The sequence below is a fragment of the Prionailurus bengalensis genome, chromosome A2 (assembly GCF_016509475.1).
Source record: "Prionailurus bengalensis isolate Pbe53 chromosome A2, Fcat_Pben_1.1_paternal_pri, whole genome shotgun sequence".
Classification (NCBI taxonomy): Eukaryota; Metazoa; Chordata; class Mammalia; order Carnivora; family Felidae; genus Prionailurus; species Prionailurus bengalensis.
Genome location: NC_057348.1, coordinates 127,743,151 through 127,770,406, shown reverse-complemented (window position 1 = coordinate 127,770,406; position 27,256 = coordinate 127,743,151).

The following is a 27,256-nucleotide window of genomic DNA, read 5'->3' as shown; positions in this document are numbered from 1 at the left end:
AAGTGTAGTTGCTGTGTAAATAATTTGTATTTCCTCCCTACTTGTTCTTGAAATTTCATTCTCATCCTTGGTATTTTCAGTTTGGGGATAACATTGTGGTGTGGTTTTAAGACTACCTATCCTGATGCACAATGACTGTGCACTTTCAACTTTAGTTTATAGGTCTTCTTTGTGTTGAAAAATTTGCAGCCATTACTTTTTTTTTGCATACTGATTTTTTATTCCCTTCTTTTCTCTTCCTTAATCTGTCTTAATCTTCCTTAACTGTTATCCTATCTCCCCTGTTCCATAGGTTCTCCTTTACATTTCTTCATCTCAGCATCACACTATGTTAAATTCAAGGCACCTCACAATCATTTTTGGATTCATTGAATTCTCTCTTCAATGGTGTACAGATTAGACTATATTTTTTCACTTCCAGGATTTTGAATTAGTTAATTGTCAAATACATCTTTTCTTGTTTTTTTTTTTTTTGTTTGTTTGTTTAGTTGGTTGGTTTTTGGGTTTTGTTTGTTTTTGTCTGTTTTGCTTTCAGGTGTTCCTTTTTATAAATATTAGCTCCTTTATCATACTTCTGAATTTACTACTCAAATACTTCAAAGCCATTTTTAGATCTTTTATTTTCATTTTGTGAGCATACATGTTTTCCCCATTAGTTCAGTTGGGAGCAGTCTTCCTCTACCTGACTTATATATTTCAGAGTATTGCGTTGTCAGTTCATCCTTAGAAGGGATTTTGTCATTGTCATTGTTGCTGTTCTTGCTGTTGCTGTTGTCATTTTTCTTCCCTCTCTTCACATCCATTCTTCTCTAGGAATTTGGGAGTTTCCCTTACCTGACATTCCTACCTCACTCTCCCATGCAGAAATAGGTCTAATGCTGGCAACTTGGAGCTCCTGACCAATAGCAACCTCAAGAATATTCAGCCCCTGCCACAGAAGTAGCCATATCTTTTCTCTATTTCCATAAACATTCAACTTCATATAAGCCATTAGCTAGGCAATTATCATCACACCTTTCTTTCAGGCTTTTTTGAGAACCTGGTTTCATGCCATGAACTAGCTCTAGCCCTTTATCTTATTTGAGATACACTTGAATACTATCAATCCATAGGAGATAAATTTTTCCCAATTCCAGGACCCAGAGTCCCACCTTGCTTGATGCTTGTGTTTTTTTTCCATTTCTAGTCTATAGAAATATATATCTTCTCTCAAGCACTGATATATCTTTCTATTTCAATTTTAAGTGTTTGTTTTGTTATTGCTATGTTTTTGTTGCCAAGAGGAGGGATTCAAACCATCAACTTTACTCTTCCGTGTTGAAAAGATAGAAGAGTGAGCATTGAAATTAGAGAGACAATCAGACTGGCAAAATTAGGTTCTAGAGTTATGATCCAGAAATTCTATTCCTAGGTTTACACCCAACAGAAATTCCTACCCATATATTTACCAAAGACATGTACCAAAATATCCATAGACATACTATTCATAATAGCTTCAGACTGGAAGCTACCTAAATGTTCATCGACAGTACAACAGATAAATAAATCATGGTACAGTCACACAGTGGAACCTTATATAATAATGAGAATGAATAATCTGCAAGTGGTCATAATAATATGAATAAACTTCACAACTAAAATGGTAAGGGAAAGAAGACAGACCAAAACAAGTACTTGCTATAGAATTCCATTTATATCAGTATCAGAATAAACCTGTCAGGATAGCTGGTGCCCTTGTTAGGGAGTTATGACTGGAAATGACACAAAAAAGGCCTTTCAGGATGTTAGCAATGTTTCTGATTCCAAGTACTAATTCCACAGATGTGTTTAGTTAAGGACATTCATCAAGTTGTGTACTTGTGTGATATGTTACAAAATATATTATGCTACTGTGAAAAAAAATTTCAAAACATGATAAACTTATCACTTTCATGGTTTTTCAAACCCTACTTCTAAATCCCTATGGATCCATGGACCTCAGGGCTAGTTCTTGCTTCCAATTAATTGTAGTTTTGGTTTGTTTGTTTGTTTTCTCTCAAAAGGAATTTTCCACATTTGCAGCTGTAAAGTAAGAAGAATTTAATCTTCAGCAGAGCAACCAATTATATAACTGTAAAAATTTTTTAACTTCCTTAATCAATAGTATAGACTTGCAAAGAGATTGTTAAAATTACATTTACAGAGAACTTTAAAAATTGAATAGAACTTGAAATTCCTGAAAGATTATTGTCTTTATGTCATTCTAACCCTTGATTCTAAGTCTGGTCAGAACATCTTCCTTCCATAGTTTTTAACCAGTCTCGTCATTTAACCCAGGAAGAAAAGTAGAAGGAACCTCATGGCATTACTTATTGGTCCAATGCCACCAATCCATTGATCAGAGTGCACTGAAAACTGGATTGCTACCTCACTCACAATTACCCTGCTTGGCTTCCCAGCCTTCCTTTGTAAAAACTTGCCACTCTTTTATAGCAAATCAATATCTTCATGCTAGAACTTGTGTCAATTACCTGCTCCAGCAGGCAGCTAGGATCTTGGATTCTGACTGAGGTTTCTAAGAGAAGTGTTGCATCCATCATTTCCTCTCATTGATATATCTTTTGGTTTTACAAATCCACAATAGCCCCAAAACCAGATGTTCCTACTGAAGTATTGATTTTGGTATATAAACTATCAAACTGCATCTAATTTTGTCCAATTAGAATTATTGAATTATTCTGAATTATTCTGCTACTGTGCCTATTTTTACTACAAGCCTATCTTTGAAAAATAAACAAAGCATCAAAAAAAATTATGTCCCCAAGAACTACCAATCAGTTATCTTCATGCTGATAACATACTATGTTATCAGAACGCAGTGAGCACACTCAGTCGCTTACCCTAAGCCAATAGAGTCCTTTTGGGTTACATTCCAAAGTCCAAGAGGAAAATGTAAAACCATAATCCATAAACCAGAAACGCAAAGAAAAATACTCCTATACAGCCAATCTCAGCTTTCCTTAGCCAGGAACATTCTGAATCTTTCTCCTCAATTTTTTGATTCCAAGCCAAGAATCATCTGATTTAATGTGAGTCACATTTTTTTTTCAAGTCTGGGTTTAGGCTGTCATTTATATTTAGTTAGTCCCTAGAATATACACACACAGGCCATCTATTCATCATCAAACCCAATATTACTTGGCATTAGGAGTCTGACAAATTTTCAGTCCTAATCTGAGCCCTACCTTATATAAGAGCCATCTGTTTTGAAAGGCCTTGTTCAGGGTAAGAAGTTCATGATCACTGCAGACATAAGTAATTGATTATGACATTCTCACTGGGCTTGAATTTGGCTTCACAATACATCCCTGTAGAGCAATTCAAGTAGCCACTACTAACTGACGAGAGTTTTCATGAGAGATAAAATGTGTTCAAGTTCAAACTTAAAGCCTACACAAGTTTTAGTTTAATTAACTATAGCCTACTCTACCATAAACACATAGGGGAAAGTTGGACTTCTACAGAAAGCAATAAATTAATCAGATAGTTTAATGTGATTGACAGATTTTCCTTTTCCCTCTAACCTCTCACATTTCTAATTCTTTACATGGTCCTAGTTCTTATCACATATACATCATTTGAGATCTATTTTACGAATTTATTAAACCTCTCTTTAGTTTATAATTTGCTTTCTTAATTAACTCTTTGACATCCTGTCACACTTGGTGGGGACATGCAGGGTATTATTTTTCTAGGAGACAAGAGATCAAGTCTACCTGGACAGTGATCTTCTGAGGAATTTGGCTATACCATATCTGGCAGCATATCATTAGCAATCCATTCTACCCAATGCTTCCTTTTATTATCACACTTCCTACATGTTTCTGTAACTTTCTGGTTCACTGCTATCCACTCCCTCTATCCAATGATTCCCACTTATACTATCTTAAAAACATAAAGCAACTCTGCTTTATAGACAGAAATAATAGAAGAAATAGAATATACACAGAAGTCTACATCTTCTCACTTATTTTTCAAATTAATGAACTATTACTTATATCCCTTTGTCTTCATTCTTTTTTCACAAGACCACTTAATAAAATGTATTATTTTCTTTTTTTATTCTGTGCACTTAATTATTAATACTTTCACTAACTATAAATATCTTACTTGCACTAATTTCCTTCTCAACAAGATATTTTTGTCATCACTGGTTTAGGTATTCAGCAGATAGTTCCTGAAATAAGTAATTTTTTGAGGATAAATCCAAATCTCATGCTAGAAAAAATAATAATTCTCTTTGATTAAAAAACAAACAAACAAATGAACTTGTAATGGATATTAGACAGGGACTCTGTCCTAAAAGCCAAAATATAAAACAAAACAGAACACCAGCAGGAAACTCATGCTTTGAATATGTTAGTCTCTACCTGTGACAAAAAAACCAAGCTTCTCCCTGGGGATTTTATACTCTTCCCTCAAAAATCATGTGACAATGAGGGAGCAGTACATCATAGTATGAGGAGAGCTTTGCTCATTTTCCTCTCATTACCTGAGAGGCTGAGATGGGTCAGAGGGAAATGAAGACCTATGAAAGCTGGCAGTGAGCACAAGCACCATTCAAGTGCTACGTTGTCCAGAGAGTGTCTTGGATAAGCTAGAAGAGGCTATGGAAGGGTCTTTGACTTCTCTTACCTACAAACTGATGCTTTGAAGTGCAAATTAAAACTGAGAAAACTGTCACTCAGAGAGACTGCTGATAGCCTTTAGGTGGCTGAAGTAATCTCATGCCAAGATAGAAGAATGAATTTCAAAGTAATTTGCAAAGTAAAATATGAAATATAACTTTGAGGGACCCAGAATGATGTCCTTTATTAATTTGCTATATGGACTCAGAATATGTAGTAAAATTCTGCAATACCATTCTCTATAATGAGCTTTGCCTTTGCAGGCCCAGAATAATTTTCAGTGCAAAGTCACTGATAAAGCCAAAGTATATATTTCCTACAGTTTGGGACATCATAGATAGGCTTTCCAATTATTTTTAGTTTCAATTAGATTGGTGAATTTCCCTGTAACTCATCTGAGTCTAATCATATAATTATTTTCCATTTAATTGAAAATGAGTAGCTAAAAATGTTTGGATTTAAAAAAAATAGTAAGCCTCAGATGATGAAAGTTCTCTCAAATATTCCAAATAAGACTTCCAATATCATTATTCTCTGGATCGTAGACCTTGGTCCAAAGATTATACAAAATGTTGAAGTAAAGTAAGCAATATGCAAAGAACAATTGAGTGTAACTTACTAAGTACAGCTTAGTGGTTAGAAACCTAAAATTTAGTGTTCAATTTCCAGCCTTAGGATAAAACCAAATAGCATTTCTAAGGCTCAGTGTCTGCAAAATGTAAATAATAATGGTAACTGCCTCCGTTGGGTACTAGGTCTCCATCCCAACATCCTTCTAATGGGCCTTCCTCCTCTGGAGACACTAGTGCTAGTCTGCATTCAACATGTGTTCCATGAATTATATGCTTGCATGTTTGAAAGTAAAAGATGAGGCAAAAGCCACCTTCTTCCTGATCTGGGCTCTGGGCATGGAGATGCAGATTTTGTCTTCCTCTGCAGTCATATTTCAGTGTATAGCTTGAGCTTATGAAGATCAGGAGGTACCTGTGGGAGGGCTACAGTTAGAATACACATTCCAGTGTACAATCACTAGCTTCACATATTTTGACTGGGAATTTGCTTCATTGGTGACTTACTGAGGTGGTTTCTTGACCTCTGGATTGCAGCTACGGCCATGTCACCTCACAGTTTTTTAACTAGTAGACACCATGGTAGCCTCTGATTGTAGCAAAAGTAGGAAAGCAACTCTCAAGTGCTTTTTAGCCATTTGTGTATCTTTTATAAACAGCCAAGTTTTTATCCTTTTGTTTTAGTGGGTCGTTTGCCTTTTTTCTCTCTCTATTGAGATATGATTAACATGCATTGCTCTTAAGCGTTCAGCTTAATGACTTTCGATCCATGTATCCACCTGGGTAGCCACCAATCCACTTAAGATATGAAACATTTTCATTATGATAGAAAATTCCTATTTTCTAAATCTACACTACCTCAAAGGCAAGCACTTTCTGATTTCTAATGCATTATTTTCAAGTTTTGCTTATTCTTGGACTCTATAAAAATGGTATAATGTACATTATATTCTTATGTGTCTGGCTTCCTTCACATGATTAATCCATATTGAATTCATCCATGTTGATGCCTAAAACATCAGATTGTTCTTCTTTCTTAAAAAAATTTATTCCTGAGGAGTATTCCTTTTTTATAAGCATACCATGGTTAGCTTATCCATTCTCTTATAAATGGACTTTGGGTTGTTTCAACTCAGGCTATTGTGAATGAAGTTTCTATAAGCTTCCTTGTACAATTCTTTTGTAGAAATATGTTTTCATTTCCCTTGGGTCAATATCTAGGGTAAAATTGCAGTCATTGAATAGACTATATTGGATGTTTCTAAGAAATGGCCAATTTTCGAAGTCAGTTGAACATTTTGTACTCTCACCACCAATGCATGACAACTCTATTTCTCCAAATAAGTGGAAATATTTAGTGTTGTCAGTCTTCTCAATTTTACTCATCTTGTGTTGTGAAATAGTGTAACGTTGTTGTTTTAATTTACATTTTCATTTGCTTATTGGCTATTCATTTGTATTTTTGCGAAATGGCTGTTCAAGTATTTTCTCAATCTTTAACTGAGTTGTTAATTTTTTATCGCTAGTTTTAATAGGGGTTTATACAGTGTGTCTAAAAAGTCTTCCTCAAATATGTGTGCTAAGAATGTATTTATCCTAGACTATAACTTTCTATCAATTTCTTACTGTGTTTTAAATCAGAAATTATAATGTTTACAGGAATCCATTTATCAGTGTTTTTCTTTTACTGTAAGTTTGTATTCTGACCAAGTAAACATTTCACAAAATCTTGAAGATATTGTTTATTTTTTGAAATGCTTTATTGTTCTAGGTTTTATTTCATGCCTGTGATTAATCTCAAATTAATTTTTGTTAATTGGAGTCAGGATCCAATTTTTTCACAATTCAACCAATTGTTTAGCAACATTTACTTAAAAAAAAATAAAAGGCAATGGATTGCTGTGGTGGTTTGTTGAAAATCAGTTGTTCATTTGTGTTGAGGTCAATTTCTAGACTCTTTTTGTTTGTCTGAACTATTTGTGTCTCCATTATACCAGCACTACCCTATCTTGACTATATTGTAGCTTTATAGTAAGTATTGAATCAGGTGATGAAAATCCTCCACATTTATTGTTTTTCAGTATCGTTACGGCTGTTCCAGAAAGAATTTTTTATAAATCTTGGAAATAGCTTGACTATTCTTTCAAAAGATTCTGCTGGAATTTGGAGTGGGTTAGACCAAACCCCTGGATTTATTTGGAGTATGGTCTTTATTCTTTCTTACAAGTTTACCTTACACTTCCATCTGGCACTACAGTTGACTCTTCCTTGAACAATATGGGATATAACTGTGCAGGTCCACTTATACATGGATTTTTTTTCTATATACTACAGTATTTTAAGCATATTTCTCTTCCTTATGATTTTCTTTTTTTAAGTTTATTTATTTATTTTAAGAGAGACACAGAGAGAGAGAGAGAGAGAGAGAGAGAGAGAGATTGACAGCATGAGCAGGAGAGGGGCAGAGACAGAGGGAGAGAGAATTCCAAGCAGGCTCCACACTGTCAGCTATCCAGTACCACTTCCTGCTTTCTGGATTTGGGCATTTTCTTTTAATCTTGCTGCCCAATACAATATTGAATATATGTAGTGAGAGTGTACTTATCTTAGTCTCTACCTTAGGGAGAAAGTCTTCATTATGTCACCAGTAAGTATGATGTTAACCATAGATTTGTTGCAAATACCCTTTATCATAGTAAGGAAGTTTTCCTTTACTCCTAATTTGAAGAGATAGTTTATCATAAGGGGATATTGACTTTTGTCAGATGCACAGTCTGAATTTTATTAAGATGATGGTTTATCTGTTTTTTACTATCAATTGAAAAAATTAAGTTTTTGGATTAGTTATAATTTACTTAAAGCAAAAGTCACATTTTTTTGGTGTAAAGTTCTATGAGTATTTACACGTGCATAGACTCTCATAACTACAACCAGATATAGAAAACAGAAACCTTTCCTACACCTCAAAGAATTCTCTCATGTATTCCATTTGTATTTAGAACCTGTTCTTATCTGAACTCCTGGCAACCACTCATCTGTTCTATCTTCCTATATTATTGTCTTTTCCAAAATGTCAAATAAATGAAAGCATGCGGTATGCAACACTTTAATATTGGGTTCCTTAATTTAGCATAATGCATTAGTGATTCATCCATGCTGTTATTGTTTAGTGGTATTCCATTAGAGTTATTTGGTTTTGAATAATAAACTAACCTTGAATTTTTGAGAGGAAACCTCATTGGTCATAGTATAATTTTGTTAACTTTTATTATATATTGTTAGATTGATTTGATATGCTTCATTACCAAATGTTGTATCTCTACAAGGTACATTATTCTCTAAATTTATTTTCTTATAATGGCATTGTTGGGTTTTGAGATCATTGATATCTTGGGTACATAAAACAATTGAAGAAGTTATCTTTCTTTTATTTTCTGAAAGAACTCTTGCAGTTACAAAATTAATTATTATAATTGATATATGGCTATTTAAAATTTTTTGCTTCTTGGGGCGCCTGGGTGGTGCCATCGGTTAAGCATCTGACTTCAGCCAGGTCACGATCTCGCGGTCCGTGAGTTCGAGCCCCGCGTCAGGCTCTGGGCTGATGGCTCGGAGCCTGGAGCCTGTTTCCGATTCTGTGTCTCCCTCTCTCTCTGCCCCTCCCCCATTCATGCTCTGTCTCTCTCTGGCCCAAAAATAAAATAAAAACGTTGAAAAAAAGGAAAAAAAAAATTTTTAATTTTTTGCTTCTTGATTAGTTTTAGCATGTGTGATTTTCAAAGATTTGTTTATTTCACACTGGTTGTCAAATTTGTACTCATTTATAATTCTGTACAACTTACAGTGATATCCCTCTTTCATTTCTAATATCAAAAATTTATTTTGTTTTTTTTTTCCTTATCAGTCTTCAAGATTATCAATTTTAATAATCTTTGCAAAAAACAATCTTAACTAATTTTTCCTTGTGTCTGTTCATTTCCCTATACAGTATCCTTCAGCTGTATTTCATAAATATTGACATATTGTTTTTTTGTTATCAAGTTCTTGGTATTTTGTTTCCTCTTTTGATATCAACATTAACCCATAGGTTGTTGAGAATTGTGTTATTTTCCCCTCAAATACTATGGGATTGGTGCATACCTTAAATTTTCTTAATAAGTTTATTTATATGAGAGAGAGAGAGCAAACAGGGGAGGGGCAGAGAGAGGAGAGAGAGAGAATCCCAAGCAGGCTCCACACTGCCAGTGCAGAGCCCGATGCAGGGTTTGAACTCACAAACTGAGATCATGAAGCCAAAATCAAGAGTCGAATTCTTAACCGACTGAGCCACCCAGGTGCCTGCATTATCTTAAATCCATAATTTAATTATATTGTGGCAAGCCAACCTATCCTGAATGATTTTAATCCTTTTTAAATTAGTGAGATTTATTTCATAGCCAATTAAGTGGCCCATAAGTGGCACTGGCTTGTGTTGGTAACCATCACGTATTCAGTTGTTGGGATGTAATTCTGATTACATCAAGTTGTCTGGTACTGTTCATATCTTTTACACTTACTATTTTTTGTCTACTTATTCTATAAATTACTGAATGAAGAGTATTAGAATTTCTACACATTATAATCTATTTCTCCCTTTGCTTCATGCCTGTTTTGGTTTCATGTATTTTGAAGCCCTTTTATCCATACTTTGACATTCTGCCTTGCTGATAAAATTATCCTTTTGTCATTATGTAATACTTGTTTATCATTAACAATACTCTTTGTATTGAAGTCTACCCTGTCTGATAATAATGTATATGTATCAGTTTTCTCGTGTTCACTCCTTGCATGGTATATAATTTATCATCCTATTACTTTCAACCTACTTTGTCCTTAGCTATATTGTGCACCTACTGTAGACAGCATGCAACTTGACTATGCTTTTATTATCCATTCTGGTAATCTCTGCCTTCTAATTGCAGTTTTCTTTATTTAAATTGAAATTTAGCACAGATATGGTTGGGCTTATGTCTAACATTTTGCTATTTGTCTTCTATTTATGCTATGCTTTTAACTCTCCTTCCTGTCCTTTTTTTTCTAGGGTTATTCAAATTATAGACTATTCCATTTATTTCTCTTAGATGAATTTTAGCTGTGTAAGCATTAATATGTACTGAGATGAGAAAATACAAACATGGAATGGGAAAATGTGACAATGAACCCTGTGTTGTTGGATTTGATTTGTAAATATCAATATAAACTAATAATTGTTTTAAAAATATACTTCCAAACTCTTCCATTGAAGGGCTCAGAAGAAATGTCACCCAAAGCAATGAGTACATATAATGCCCAGATATCAAGTTTTAAATGTCACTTCCACCTAAAATTTGAGTTTGATACCAGGAAAGTAAAAGGCGAGCCTGAACCATTTTGTTGCATCAGAAATCAAAGATGTGTTCAAGTACTAAATGAGACACATTAAAAGAATACAGTAGATTACCTGAAAGGACTTCCACTAGTAAAATTTAAGACAAATTAAACATAAGAAAAGAGTGTCTTATAACACATTGGCAAAGAAAGAAAGAAAGAAAGAAGGAAGGAAGAAAGAAAGAAAGAAAGAAAGAAAGAAAGAAAGAAAGAAAGAAAGAAAGAAAGAATACCTCCAGGGAGATACTTTTTGAGAAAAATAAGAGACTATGAATAAGGGAGAGATCTTCCTTACAGAATAAGAGAAATGGAAAAAATTCACAGTTTTGCAACTAACAACATAATAATTTTACAAATTTCATGAACAAATGCCAGAATCAGAACAAAAGGAGAAAGATGTATTCATATTTGGAGATTTCAATACCTTTGTTTCATCAATTGATAGAACAAGTAGAAAAAAAGCCAGTGAAGATATAAAAGATCTGAACAACACCATCAATCAATTTGACTAATTGCAAATTATAGAACACAATAACAACTAAACAATATACATCTATTTCAAGTGCACAAGGAATATTCACGAAGACACCATATGCTCAGCCAGAAGGTAAGTCTTCATAATTATCAAATAATGATATTAAATTACATTCATTTGCAATAAGATATCCAAAACTCCTCAAATATTTGCATATCAAACAAATATTTCTAAGTAACATGTGGATCAAAGAACAACTTACAGCATAAGTTAGAAAATATTTTCAACTCAATAATAATAAAAATACAACATATCTAAATTTGTGGAAAGCTGGGAAAGTAGTGATTAGAGGGAAATATATAACTTTCAAGGCTTAGATTAGAAAAGAAAGGTATAAGTAGAACTAAGCCCTCACTTTAAAAACTGCAGGGAAAAAATAAAACCGAGCAAATAAAGCCCATAAATGTAGAAGGAAGAAATTATAAATATAAAAACAGAAATGAAATAGAAATAGAGAGGAAGGGGCACCTGGGTGGATCAGTCGGTTGAGCGTCCAGCTCTTAATTTTGGCTCAGGTCATGATCCTAGGGTCATGAGATTGAGCCCCATGTCAGCTCTGAATTGACAGTGTGGATCCTGCTTGGGATTCTCTCTCTGCCTCTCTTTCTGCCCCTTCCCTGCTCACACATTCGCTCTCTGTCAAAATAAATAAATAAACACTTAAAAATAAAGGAAAAGAAATTGAGAGGAAATACTCTCAACTGACAACCCCTTCTATTTAGCTGGAATTTCTATTTTCTCATTCGTTTGTTCACACAACCTATGTTTATTTTGCAACTACTCTGAGCTTAATGCCAAGTGAGATGCTGTGGAAAAGCTGTGATTACAGTCCCTTTCCTCATTGTTCTTAGGAAAATAATTATATAAATAATAAGATTTTGTATTTTTATCCATTCCATATAGAACTTCAGGATGCAGTGAGATTGTAACAGAGGACTGGAGCATCTCAGATGGATTATAGACTACACAGAAGGAAAGAGCACATACATCACCCCAAATGTTAAACTGATTTTTAGTACTGCTCAAAGGTTATAGAATCTTAGCTGAAGTGAGGTAACCATACAGAGAAGGAAAAGATACAACAGAGTTTCTTGAGACCTGCCCATTTCTTGCTTCCTCCACTAAGTCCTTAGTGGAGATGGCTAATAGTCATTATTACTGAGCACAAATATTCTAATCTGGTTCCTTTGAGGCAAATGATAAGAGTGTAATTCTGGGAAGAATTTAAGTGTGCAATGCACTGTATGCTCTTCCCCCTACCATGATGATCAGGAAAGTTAAGATGGAGCCTTTGTCAGACGTAGGCCCTAACAAAGAAGCCATATAGCAGAGATTGAAGCTAACTCACAAGGGACAAGTGGCATAAGCAAGAAATAAATCTTTGTTGTTTCAAGTAAGGAAAATCTTGGGCATGCTTGTTAGTGCAACATAACCTAGCCTATCCTGACTAATACATGGTCAGGAAGCTGATGGTGTCCCTGGGTCTTGCCAGAACCTGGAAGATTAATAACATGCTGTGATACAGCAATTAAAAAAATTTTTTTTACATTTATTTTTTGAGAGAGAGAGAGCACAAGTGAAGGAGAGGCAGAGAGAGAAGGAGACACAGAATCTGAAGCAGGCTCCAGGCTCTGAGCTGTCAGCACAGAGCCTGACGTGGGGCTTGAACCCACAAACCGTGAGATCATGACCTGAGCCGAAGTCAGACGCCCAACTGACTGAGCCACCCAGGTGCCCCTGTGATACAGCAATTTAAATAAAAGGAGATGACATTACTATTTAGATTTACATCGGCAATCTACATTACCCTGCCAGGAAAAGGGGACATTCAGCTGTTAGGTGACCCTGCACCATTTTTTTTCTGCCTCAAAATATCCAGACATTCTTAAAGCTCATTTCTGCCCAGAGGCTTAATCTAGTCTGTTTGGTCAGGGATAGTGCAGAGGTCATTAAGGCTCCACTGAGAAAGTGAATATGATTCTAATGTGTTCAGAAATTCATTTGTTTTACCATGAGAAGAACAATTTCTCTTGACAACTATGCACAATCTTCTATATAGTATGAGTTTAATAAACAACTGTTGGTATGTTATTAGATCATCTGTGTTCTTACAAAGGTAACTCATAGGAAACAATAACTTAGGTGAACCATAAGTATATTTTAAGAATGTTACATAACAGCTTTTTTAAAGAGTTAAAAGTATAAGTAATGGAATACTAAACCATGGTCAATGGGCTTAAGTAATTAACCACATCAATAATTAGATATCCCTAGTGAGGTGAAACTAATGACTGCATTTCGGGATCTATTATATCACAAAGGAGTATAATTCCTGCTTATGTGGCACTAGTCTGGTATCAGTGAAATAATTTAACTTTCTAATGACCTTTTCATTCAGATTTGATTAATTCCATATCATGGCATTAGCTCATGCAGTGAGCCTTAATGCCATGGTAGATAATATAATTACCTAGCAGAATCAAGGCCTATAAGCACTCAGAATTGCAGTAGAAAATGTCATCATCTGAAAGTGCTTTGGCTTTGGGACAGATATAGGACAAAATTATCTATTATCCATATAGCAATCTAATATCTAGGTATCAGAGGGTATTAAAATGTGCTTATATTCTCCATAACTTCAAATTATCCAAGGTTATTAGTAATAATACTCCAATGCAAACAATTTGATTGCTTTTCAAAAATATAAATTTGTTTTTCTTTCTTCTCACTTATGCACTGGGCTCAGCTTTTGGCTGCTTCCCCAGAATACACTGGTTATATGCTACCTCCAGGGATGCTCTAGGTTGATAAAAACTCGGGCATACTGAGTTGCCAAACACTTTAAGAAGCCATCAATCTATTATTGGAAAAAATTAACAGTGCTTAAACAAAAAGGTGTTGGATATTTGCAAAGAATTCCAGAACAGGAAAAAATATCTAGCAATTTATAAGAGAAAACATTTCCAAGAGAAAATGAAATGCCATTCTGTTTTTCAGGTAATATAAGGAAAAGTTCATTTTCAAGGAGCCTGAGTCAGATTGAGAATAGTAAAGCTCTTCAAGCAAAATGCTACCTCAAATAATTCAGTAAATAATTCTATATTACATTAGCACCTTAAGTTTACAAATTATTTTCACATTTGATCCTTATGATGGTTCTAAGGAGAGTAGTATCATGCTCCTTTCATGGAGGAGGACACTGAGGTCAGAGCGTAGCACAAGTAACTGAGGTCGTTAACTAGTAAATGTCACTGTCAGAGTGGTGTGAACAAGAAAGCCTAGGCCTTGGCCAGAATATACCTAAGATCCCATCCCAACTACAATCTGTGCCAGCTATGCATCATTGCTACTCTTTCCAGATTCTTCTGGACCTCATTCTCTGTATCTACAAATAAAAAACAATACCTATTTTAAGGAATTGTTATAGAATTAAATAATAGAATAAACAAAAATTTCAGAAGTTGCCAACAGTATACTGACAAATATTAACCAACCAGCTCTGTGAAGAAAAAAAGTATGCATGTGTATATGTACATAAGTCTATTACAAATGCTATTTTCATGAAGGATGTGCAAGCAAACAATTAACAAATAATAATAAAATACACAATACTGGGGCGCCTGGGTGACGCAGTCGGTTAAGCGTCCGACTTCAGCCAGGTCACGATCTCGCGGTCCGTGAGTTCGAGCCCCGCGTCGGGCTCTGGGCTGATGGCTCAGAGCCTGGAGCCTGCTTCCGATTCTGTGTCTCCTTCTCTCTCTGCCCCTCCCCCCTTCATGCTCTGTCTCTCTCTGTCCCAAAAATAAATAAACGTTAAAAAAAATTTTAAAAAAATACACAATACTTATTGCTATAAATTCTACATGGTCAGTTGATGCTAACAGAGAGCTTCCAATGATATTTTCCAAACTCTTATAATGGTAGCCAAATTATAGCTGCAATTCACCAAGGATTTGACAAATGTAATTGGATCCCAATCTGCTACTTCTTTCCCCAATAAATGCATCATCAATAAATCTGATATGTGACATGAATGCCAGTTGATATTTCTGTTTAATGAGTTAGGAGGAAAGTGAAACAAGCAAGATGTGTGTCAGAACCTCACTTGCTCATCAGTGATGTGAATGGCATCTTTACTGCCTCAGGCAAAGTTTTCAAATGATGAGTATTTCTTCAATTTTACACTACCCATAATATAACTGCATGACACATTTTCAACTTTAATCTACGTTATTAACATTTCTTATGATCAGACAATCAACAAAACAATAAGTCAGTATCTACCTTGTGGCATTTGCCAAACATGGCTAATATCAGCCACCAATATGATGTCCCCGAGAGTTGAGGAGAGACGTGAAGTAAGTACTGTTATGTTGGAACTCCACCATAGGTACAATAAATATAAATAGCCTCCTCAAGAATATAGATAATGGTGAAATGTAGAAAAATGATTTGGAAGTAATGGGCTGTGTGAATTTATTATCTTTGTTTAATAATTCATGTAAGTGTAGGTTTACACAATTTAATTTTTAATAATGGATGTTTTTAACAACTGGCTTGAAAAATTCTTGAAAATGTAACCATGTGCTCTCAGGTAAGCCAGTACTCACTGGCTTCCAGGCAATACTGGAACACACCACAGGTTGGAACGCAATTAGCATTCTTTTTTTTTCCTTTTTTTTTTTTTTCCATTTTGTCTTATTAACCTGCTACCCATTCTCCTTTTATCAGTTAAAGGCTCTCCCCAGACCAACTGAGCATTTCTGCCTGTGGCATCTAAGAACTTTGGGGAATTATCATGAGAGCTGCTCTTAATTAAGTCAGTTTCGAAAACTTCCAAACATGCCTAGTTTCCCTTAACAGTCATTATGCAGCTAACATATAAAATTAGCGGAAAATGTTTTGAATCTATTTTTATAATCTGTCTGTTTTGAGGGGAATAACAAAAAAAAACGAGAAAAGAAAAGATTACTTTTTTGTTGTTCTTTATAGAGCAAAACTATGGAAAGCAGCAACCTGTGTTAGTATCTTTTCTCTTTCCAAGATGCTCACTCTCTAGTCTAAGGGACTCTCTATCCTAAGAATCCATTGCTGACCCAGCCAATAAGAATCCTGGCCAGAGGCAGAGTATTAGCAAAGACTCAAAGCTCCTTGAGGACACGGCATACTACTATGTAGCAAGGTTTCCTTTAGGTAAGAGACAACCAAGTCATATTTCTGTCCCTCGTTGTTATTCCTCTCCCCTCACACATATTCTCCCCTAGAGGTTGATGTAAGCTCACCTTAATTCCTGCTACCAACTGTCCTAGAGGTTTACTGGGGTGTGTGATGCAGAATATGATATTTATTCATCCTCACCATCTTCATTACTCCCACATGATGTGGGAACCAGCCCTGAGTAAAGCTGGGACAAGTTTTACCCACTAATCACGTTACAGTTCTGATGGGATGAACATCTACCTAGCATTGCTTTACTTTTATCTTTCTTTCTTCTCTAATTTTGTGGGGGGTGGGTAGGGAGGGAGGTTATAAAATATTATACAAGCATCTCCTCTCTCATTCCATACAAAAGCCTCCTCTTGTTTCCTTTATCTCCAAATCAATAGCATTCAAGTATTTGTTCAGAAGTCACATGTTTTATAATCCCACAATAAAAAGAACTTCTCCCAGCCTCAGGGAAATGAGATGAAGTGCACTTTCTTCATTTCATCGATGCTCATTTCAAATGCTACTGATGCAGATTTTCAGGTTAGACTAAAAAATAATTCGATATGAACTGTTCCCCACTCCCTATGGGGCTATTTGTTAGATTCGGTTTTGTGTCATAAAAGAACCTCTTTACTGGGTTCCAGTATCAGCCCTTCTGCTTAATAGTTTTATGACCTTAGACTTATTGCAACCTTTTGTGTCCTCTAGAAAATGAACATAAGTGATACATTCTGATTTAGCTGATCAAATGGTTTGGGAACCAGTTAAAAAATATACATTAAAATGTTTCATAAATGGAAGGATACAATGCAAACAAAACATGTTATTGTGGTTGATGCTTAACTTTTCAGCTCTAGCATAATTACACCCAGTTTTCCAGAGATAGACACCCTTAGGTTTTGATGAGGAACCTTATTGCCCTGAGGAGTCTCAGTAAGATACTGGAGTGTTTCCAGGAATAGTCACATCTTGCCATGAGCCAGCCACTCATTTTGAGAGACTCCAGAAAGAGAGAGATGTATGGATAAAAAAAGGCAGAGTTGGCAAGGTGACATTCTTACTATGTGGGATTATTTATCCAAACCCACAGCAGGACTCTGGGGGCTGCATTTTAAGAAGCAAATCCCTCTTGCGAAGAGTAGAATATTTGCTTCTGATAATGGACCTGGTATAATTGTGGAGAACTGCACTGATCAGAAGAGTCAGCAGACACTATTTGCCGTGACTCTGCTTTAGTAACACTGGTCTAGTAGTTCTCAGAACTCCACGGTGCAGTTACCACAAATCACCCTTGACCAAGTCTTTCATCTTAACCATCATGCTAGAGTGTGTTCTGAGACCCTCTGTTTAAAAGGCATCTGAAGAAAAATTATTCTCTAATAGGAGTGAGGAAGAAACATTTTTTCTAAAGTACCTTTTTAGGGAAGAGAAGTTTAAAAACTCCTCTTAAGTAAGTTTTTCTTGTTGTTATTCTCTGAGGGGTCTCTAAAATTGACCAGCCTGTGTGTTTAAATAGAAAAAAAATGCCAAAATGCAGACAGAAGATTTTTAATATGCATATCAGCACGTTTCCTAAGCCATGCTGCCTTTCTGTCTATCTGAGCAGGACTTCCAATGGTCTCTCATCTTTCGAAGCCATAAAACCCAGTAAGTAGACACTCTAATAAAAGATTTAGGCCTCTCTTATCAACACATAACTGTTAGCAAGTAATGATGAATTAGGAAATATTAACAATAGATGATCCTTAACTATAAATTTCTTGACAGGTGCGAGTTTGAACATTTTATCCTTAAATGTGTTCCAGGGCTTAAAATGTGCCTTTAGAGTTACAATAAAACCTGAGGGTTTTTTTTTTCCTTCCAGTTTCAATATCAATTCAATTCTTCCTGCCTGCAGTCTCATTCTTAGGTCTTTAAAATAAGAGCTTGAAAAGAAAATAAACCACAAAGAAGGGCATTCTCAATATGCAATAAGCAACAAAGATAAAAAGGGATGGGTAATCCTTAAGTGGAAAAGCATCATAGTAAGAAATGCTCAAAGAGGATTTCTTTCACTCATAAATAGGTCGTATTCATGGGGATTTGCACTAACACAAGCACATCAAAAAGACCATACTTAATCTCTTCTTGGATTTGACATTTAGAATCAAGTCTTCTACCCCCAAACCATAGACCTCCCAAGATATAAAAAGTTGTCACATTTTCTAATACACTTGCAAATTCATTTCTGATCAGAGTATTTGCTTATGGAAGTGGTAGATATTTGTGACTAATATAAGCAGACTAAAGTTCTTCCCTAACCTTGGTCTTTGACCCTCTGATTTCAATGAAATCCAATCAATCAGAGTAGAAATTGATTAGTAATGCAGCACCAAAATTTTTATTCTATGTAATATTTATAATATATTACAGTGGTGTTGTATATTTTATTTTCTTGGAAATCTTCCCAGGGTTATAAAATTTGTACAGGGCCTAGACCTATATGCTATAAAATGAAAACATAATCATTGACCTTTTATAGACTACATAGAACACCATCATCATAGCATGCAACATGACAGAAGTGATCTCTTAACATTTGTGACTTCATACCCCAAATTGTTAGCTTATGGAAGCACAGATTTTGTTTGATTTGAATTCGTAATATTGAGGCTTACCAGAATTTTTTGTGCACAATAGATACAGGATGACTAAGGGAAAGGTTTTGTTGTAAAAATATGGAGAAAAAGTGGATCTTCAAAGTGAGCTGTCATCCACAAGAAGATACATTTCATCAAAAGAAAAATCCAGTAATGGTAGCTGGTAGTAGAGAGCATGCACCGCATGGAAAACAACTATTATCTTAAGAGATTGTGCCATAAACCATGAATGTGTTTCAGTGATTGGGCATGTTTGCACGTGTACAGTCTGCTTAGAACAGACAATCCATCCCGGCTCCAATAAACTCAGGGTATAGAATCAAATCATTGAGGTAAAATGTACTGATAAAAATCTATGCTATTAAGTACGTTTTCTTTGGTATTAAGAAACTTGCTCTCAAAATGTAAGAAACTAAAAAGTCAAGAGAAAGGGTTAGTGAACCTTCTCTGTAGTGAAAATAAAATGTTTTGAACACTTTGATCATTCAGAATATCTATACTAGTTATAAGACAGATTAAAGAACTTTAAACTCTCCCTGGTGACAAAGTCTGACTAGCAAAACTGGGAGTTACCTTGTCTTTGACAATGCAAGCTTTGGGTTATTTTTTAGGAAAAATAAATAAAGCAAATATTGGGGGGAAAAAAGAACCTCTAGTGATCCATGTGTTAGTACATGAGAAAAAGATTTTTGAGAGACTGAAGTCCCAGCAGGGGAAACAAAAGATTCAACTTCCTGCAAGGAAAGAGGTAAGACAACCCCCCTTCCCCACTGCCTTAAACCATACAAAGAACTATTCTCTACCCAGATTAGAGTACTTATTTGTACATTTCAGCAGCAGTCTCAGTACCTGGGAACAAATGGCAGAACATTATTTTACTTTTCTGAACAGAACCTAACAATTTAAACAGCAGGAGTTCAAGTGTTTTATCAACAGCATGCTACTATCTACTCTAAAAAAAAAAAGAAAGAAAGAAAAGAAAAAAGTAAACCCACAAAAACAAAACCCCTTAAGGAATGCAGTGTGAATGTTTAGTGAACTATGTGTTTGTAATAGAAAAGGTGTCACAGTGTGCAACAAAATGGCAGTCATTCAGAATTGCAGTGAAATTATCTTTCTGTTTTTCTGAGCTTCCGAATATGCCCTGTAGTCTATTCTTCCTCCCACACAATGTGCAGAAGGAATATGCTGTCTGGAAAATAACCACTTTATTTGGGTTGCCTAGTCTGGGTCTTGTAGATTACACCACTGGTCATCATCCAGAAGAATCATAACGACTCATCATCTCTCAATGTCATCAAACCACAAGCACCTTTGCTCATTGTAAGCCCTACTCTCACTGCTGAATTAAGATAGTTTTTTGCATCCCAGGGGAAAACTCAGAGTTCACATAGCCATCCCAAATTACACAGAGATGGAATGGAATAATAAAATATACAGAACAAATTTGGGGATTCTATTTAAAGCCCATGTTAATGCTCAGTACACAGAAATCTTAGCTATTACAATAATTGTGAATAACTTCAGAGATTCCCATAAACTTATGCTGTGTTAAAATCTGCTTTGACCACTCATTCTAAGTTAATACTTTTATTTCATCCTATAAACTGATTTATTATTTTATACATGCTTATGTTTTCAATAAATGTACCAGAATATATAGAATATTTGGGTGTTCTAAACAGGAATCAGCTCCTCACCTGTAGGAACTCATTGCCAACCTGAAAGCCAGAATATTGGTACTTAATATATTAAGAAGTAATATATTACTTACCAAGCAATGCAAGAATTTTCAATAGGCAGAACAAAGTCAAAATCTAGATGAATGGTTAAGTAAATAAATGCTACAAGTTCAGAGTTAGGAAAAAAGTTGGCATAAGCTACAATAAGAAATGAATGATAGTTAATGTTCGGATGGATAGGGGTAAAATAAGAAGGCATTTTCAATGTGGGCCAAATGAAAATGAACTTTGGAAATTTTTCTTGTGTATGGGAACACAAAGGTGACAAAACTGATTACAAGTGGTAGTGTATAGAGATGTCCTTGGAATTAAGATTTGAAAAGTAAATTGGATTTAGATTTCAAAGTGACCTGCATTTCATCTTAAGATATGCATTTCACCATTATTAAGTTGCATCCAACCTTTGTCTGACATTACTTGAAGTAGTTTATAAAGATGCAGCTAACCAAGAAAAATAACCTAATTTACACATCAGGAAAAATGAGTCAATATTAAAATTATAATTTGAAATAGTGAGGTGTTCCTAGGAAGGAAGTTAATGGTCTTTAAGAAGCATACTATAATGAGTTATATATTTGTTAAAATAGATAGACAAGATATGTTTTCACACACTAAAAAGGAAAGTCAGGTAACAGATTGAGTAATATAAGGCACAAACTAACCAAATGCAGTAGCAAATGTTCAGAAAATCACAACTGATACTAAGACCAAAGACCTAACAAAAAAAGTCAGTGAATAATATGATAAACAACATCCTTAACAACACAGCAAAAAGTTGAGACAATGACTTTTCAAAAAATCCCTTACATAGGTCAATGATACATAGGTCAGTGATCAATGTTAAAACAGAGTAATGTCTGAGGAATGACTGTGCGGATATGTTTTTGCCTTGATTGCCTGACTTAATGCAAAATATATGAGGTTAAAAGTTATGAGACACTTCTAAGTAGGACACCTATGTGTTTAAAGGCAGACATCTGCTCTAAGATTTCCTCCAGGCCCCCTTTTTGTAGCAAAAATACAGAACCTTTGGGATGGTTTCATCTACTAGCATGTGGGCAGGACATTGTCCTCAAAATTTCTCTTTTAACCTTAGCTCTGTAAAAGACATCCATTCTCAACAAAAGTATGTTTTTCTTCCCTGAGTTACCAACAAAGTCTTGGAGACACATGAGTTTTAAGGTATATGCAGGGTTGTAGAAAGCATCCATCAGAACTTGGAAAGCTTTAGCATGGAAAGATAGGCATCTGGCTGTCAAAAGTACTATTTGCTTTTAAATTTGTGATGGAGATTTGCATTTACTTCATCCCCCATGCATAATTTGAAGGTCTGCCTGGTGAAAGTGGCAGTCCTTCCTGAAGAAGGTGCTACTGCAAATGGCAATGAGGGAAATAGGTCATGAATTAATAATCTTGTTTGGAGGAAGTTTCATGACACCTGCCAACACTCTACGCAAAGAAAGCTTTTCTCAGTCCAGCGTTTTCATGACTGGTGAATTAACTCATATATTTTACAAAAGAAGTGCTCCATACTGTAATCATTTCTGTCTTCTGACATCTGCTCTATGCATATCTTTGTCAATTTAAGATATGCCACTTGTCAGTTATAAGTAAATCAGAGTATATAAAAATATAAAAATACTACTTTACCTTAGGAAGATGTAAAGCACCTTAGCAGAAACTGACAAAAGTCACCAAATACATAAATCGTAACCTTTACCCTAAAATTGACAATCTAAAACTTCTCACCACAAAGCTTGTTGGACAATATTAAATGGAGTAAGAAATCCAATTTGCCTGAATTGTGATATATATTTTGTTAATCTTGTAGGATGTTTTGAATAGTATAAAATGTTATTTTAGCTATTAACTATTTTATAGTGATATATACCTTATTTTATACTTTTATATTTTATGTCTTTATATTTTATTTTTAAAAGATTTGCATGTTTATCTAAAAATCATGAAAAGGTATAAATCCTTCATTACCATGAATAATACTCTCTGATAAATGTTACATGTGGTTACCTTTTACAGTACCATAGAAAATTGAAATAAAATTATTTAATGAAATAAATAACAATTCTTTGAAATAATAATATGCCACGTTATTTAGGGCAATCTTATGGAAGGACCAAAATGGAATATGGTACTATTGCTCAAATAGTTAAATAATTTTTTAAGTATCAGTAGTGTCTTTTCCACATCATAGTTTTGCTGTAATAGCATACCTTTGAAACAGCTTTCCTAAAAAAAATAAAATAAAACTGTGATAATGAAGACGGGCTATGAATAGTGTTATTGTGGAATCAATCAAATTAATAAGTGGTTCATTATTTTTTAGCTACACTTTTCCTGGACATACTTAGGTTCATTTCTGTACTTATAGTGTATTGTTATAGTTCTGATAATCATCTAATGGAAACTATAACAACATACAAATATATTTGACTCAGAGAGCTTTTTCTTTTGTTCGGTTTCCTTTTTTGCAAAAACAGAGGATCTACTTTCTCTCACATGCCTACTAAAGGTATCTTTTATTTAAGTGTGTGTGTGTGTGTGTGTGTGTGTGTGTGTGTATAGAAGCCAAGCTGTGATGTGTCAGGTAAATGATTTCTAAAATGGACCAAATAGTAAATTTACCTTCTACAGTACCATTATAATTTGTACAGAAAATTCTTGCCTTGTCCTTAGCCCACTGATTGCTAAATACTTGGAAAAAAAACAATACCAAAGAGAGGAATCATGAAATCAAAGAGCTTTGGACTAATGAGAAGAAAGTTGTTGTTTTTTTTAAGTTTATTTATTTATTTTTGAGAGAGAGACATAGAGAGTGAGCAGGAGAGGGGCACAGAGAGAGGGAGAGAGAGAATGCCAAGCAGGCTCCATGCTGTTAGCAGGGAGACTGATGTAAGGCTTGAACTCACAAACCATGAGATCACGACTTGAGCCAAAACCAAGAGTTGGACGCTTAACCAACTGAGCCACCCGGGCACCCCAAAAGTTTTAAAGTAATTACGAGAACTTAACAATAATATACCTGTGTCCCAAAGAATAATGTTTGTCATCTCTTATTAGACTCTTCTTATAATCTTAATTTATTTATTGTTAACAACTAGACATATATTTTTTATGTGAAAATACTCTATGAGGAACTGCAGGTTCTAGAAAGTATAGTTTGCATAAAAATATTCAGAAGATGTGGGTTATTATAAAGTCAATATACTTCTATACTGTGGAATATTATGCAGCAATTAAACTTTTATAATATGAATATTATTTATAATGTATTATAAAATAAAGAGAACCATAAGTGCAGTGCTATTTCACTTTATATAAATAGATATATCCACACACATACATGATGAAGGTTAAGGAAAAAATTAAGCAGCTATTATCACTGAGTGGTAGGAGTGGGAGGCACTTTAGTTTTTAATCACACTTATTCTTTTCTATATTCTCCATGTTCTCAGCAATTAACACATGCTAATTATTAGTGAAACTTTTAATGCAGAGTGTTAACATACAATCCAAACAGCAAGAAATATTTCAGATAAATAACACCCAGGTAGAAGGTGTAGTCCTTCAACCTTTATATTCCTAAACTTGATAAAATTAAACAAATCCTTATCAATAGTTATGCTAAAAATAAATTAACAACAGTTCTTCTGCATAAGATGGCTAAGCACACTCCACCCAACCTCTCACACTGACAACAGTTATAAAAATGGACAGAATGCATAAAGCAGCTATTTGAAGACACTGGAAAATAAAGAGCAGACACATTAGGTAAGAAAATGAGCATTTAAATAACCACCAGATCCTGCACTGATTTGACCATTTTTTTTCCCTTTGGACTTCTACCATTTGGCCCTGAATGTTGCACAGTTGTAGAAGTGGGTGGCAGAGAGGGATAATTAAAGCCTCAGCTTTCTGGGCAGAGGACTGAGAAAGGAAGTCCCAGGAAACCTAAAAGTACCAGGGAGATCATAGAGAACAGGACAAAGGGCGGGGGGGGGGGAGGGGAGGGTACGTATAAAGTTGTTTATGAATTCCTGGACCCATCACCAAGTTGTGCACGTGTAAATAGAATGCTAAGGATATCAAAGCTACTGAGAGCTTTATGAGCTAACTCATAAAGTACTGACTAGGTCCCAAACTAGTTTCTGGGTGTACACACAGGGGACAGATCCAAACAGCAGTACAAAGATTATGAAATCTGAACTGAAATTGGAACTGCAACCCACAAAAGGTATGTTGGAACTCTCAGCATAAACCCAACCAGGTTGACTGCCTGCTAAAAGCAAAAAAAAAAAAAAAAAAAGTTAACATTTTCCTTGGGATTTAAAATAAACCAGGAGCTTTATAGCATAACATCCAAAATGTGCAAGATAGAGGCCAAAATTGCTCTCCATGTGGAAACCTAGGAAAATTTCCACTTGCAGGAGAAATGACAACCAACAGATTCCAACAACAAAATGACACAGCTGTTGAAAATATCTGAAAAGACTTTAAAGCAGTTATTTTACAAATGCTCCAACGATCAGGGACACTCCAGAAACAAATGTAAAATTGAAATTTTTGGCAAAGAAATAGAAGACATAAAGAAGAAACAAATGGAAGTTTTATAACAAATATACAATAACCAAAACAAAAAATTCACTGGAAGAGAGGCTCAATAGCAAAATGAAGATGACAGAGAAAAGAGTTAATAAACTTGAAAATATGTCAATAGGAATTATCCAATTGGAACAACAATCTGTTAACAGAAAATACATATACCAGGATCAGCAACTATTTTCTATTCTATAAAAAAAAATCGAAATGGATAGTGAAATAAAACTTATTACATAATATTAACAAAAATACAGAATATCTAAGAATAAATTAATAATAAAAACACAGCACCTCTATGAATAAAACCATAAATCTAATGGAGAAAGATAAACAAGACCAGAACATGGAAATGTATGCCATGATTTTGGATCTGATGATCAATGTCTTAAAATTGCCAGTTCTCCACAAAATTAAAAGCAATTATAATACAAATGTCATTACTATTCCTCAATGATTTTTTTAAATAGACAGATTAGGTAGAAAAATCTTAGTTTATGTGGAACGTAAATACTAGCAAAAAGCCAAGAGAAGTATTGAAAAAAAATCCACACACACAGATGTGCTTTACCAAATACCAAAACATACTCCACAGCCACTTTAATCAAAATAATATGGTACTAATGTAGGAAAAGCATAAAAAGCAATGGGAAAAAACCCTAGAAAATCCAGAAATAGACCCAGGTATATATGTATTTAATATATGACAATTTGGTAGTTAACTCAATGGGAAAATGATTATTAGATGTTGGTAAAAGTTACAATGCATTTGGAGGAAAATAAAAGGAATAAAAATTTATATATTAAACACAGTAAATATCCTAAAAGGGAATCAGTACATGAAATTAGTATTCCCACTGGAAGAGATCGTTGAACTTATTATTAAACTCAGAACTTATTAAAAATAATTTAACATAAGTCAATATATAAAATTTTAAAACTTCTGTCTAACCACATATAGTTACTATAAACAATGAATGAGGGCTATAGAGATTGAGTGATATTAATTGACAAACCTCTAGCCAGGCTTCTCAAAAAGAAAAGGGAGATGACCCAAATAGATAAAATCATGAATGAAAATGGAATTATTACAACCAATCCCTCAGAGATACAAACAATTATCAGGGAATACTATGAAAACTTATATGCCAACAAATTGGACAACCTGGAAGAAATGGACGAATTCCTGAACACCCACACGCTTCCAAAACTCAATCAGGAGGAAATAGAAAGCTTGAACAGACCCATAACCAGCGAAGAAATTGAATCGGTTATCAAAAATCTCCCAACAAATAAGAGTCCAGGACCAGATGGCTTCCCAGGGGAGTTCTACCAGACGTTTAAAGCAGAGATAATACCTATCCTTCTCAAGCTATTCCAAGAAATAGAAAGGGAAGGAAAACTTCCAGACTCATTCTATGAAGCCAGTATTACTTTGATTCCTAAACCAGACAGAGACCCAGTAAAAAAAGAGAACTACAGGCCAATATCCCTGATGAATATGGATGCAAAAATTCTCAATAAGATACTAGCAAATCGAATTCAACGGCATATAAAAAGAATTATTCACCATGATCAAGTGGGATTCATTCCTGGGATGCAGGGCTGGTTCAACATTCGCAAATCAATCAACGTGATACATCACATTAACAAAAAAAGAGAGAAGAACCATATGATCCTGTCAATCGATGCAGAAAAGGCCTTCGACAAAATCCAGCACCCTTTCTTAATAAAAACCCTTGAGAAAGCCGGGATAGAAGGAACATACTTAAAGATCATAAAAGCCATTTATGAAAAGCCCACAGCTAACATCATCCTCAACGGGGAAAAACTGAAAGCTTTTTCCCTGAGATCAGGAACACGACAAGGATGCCCA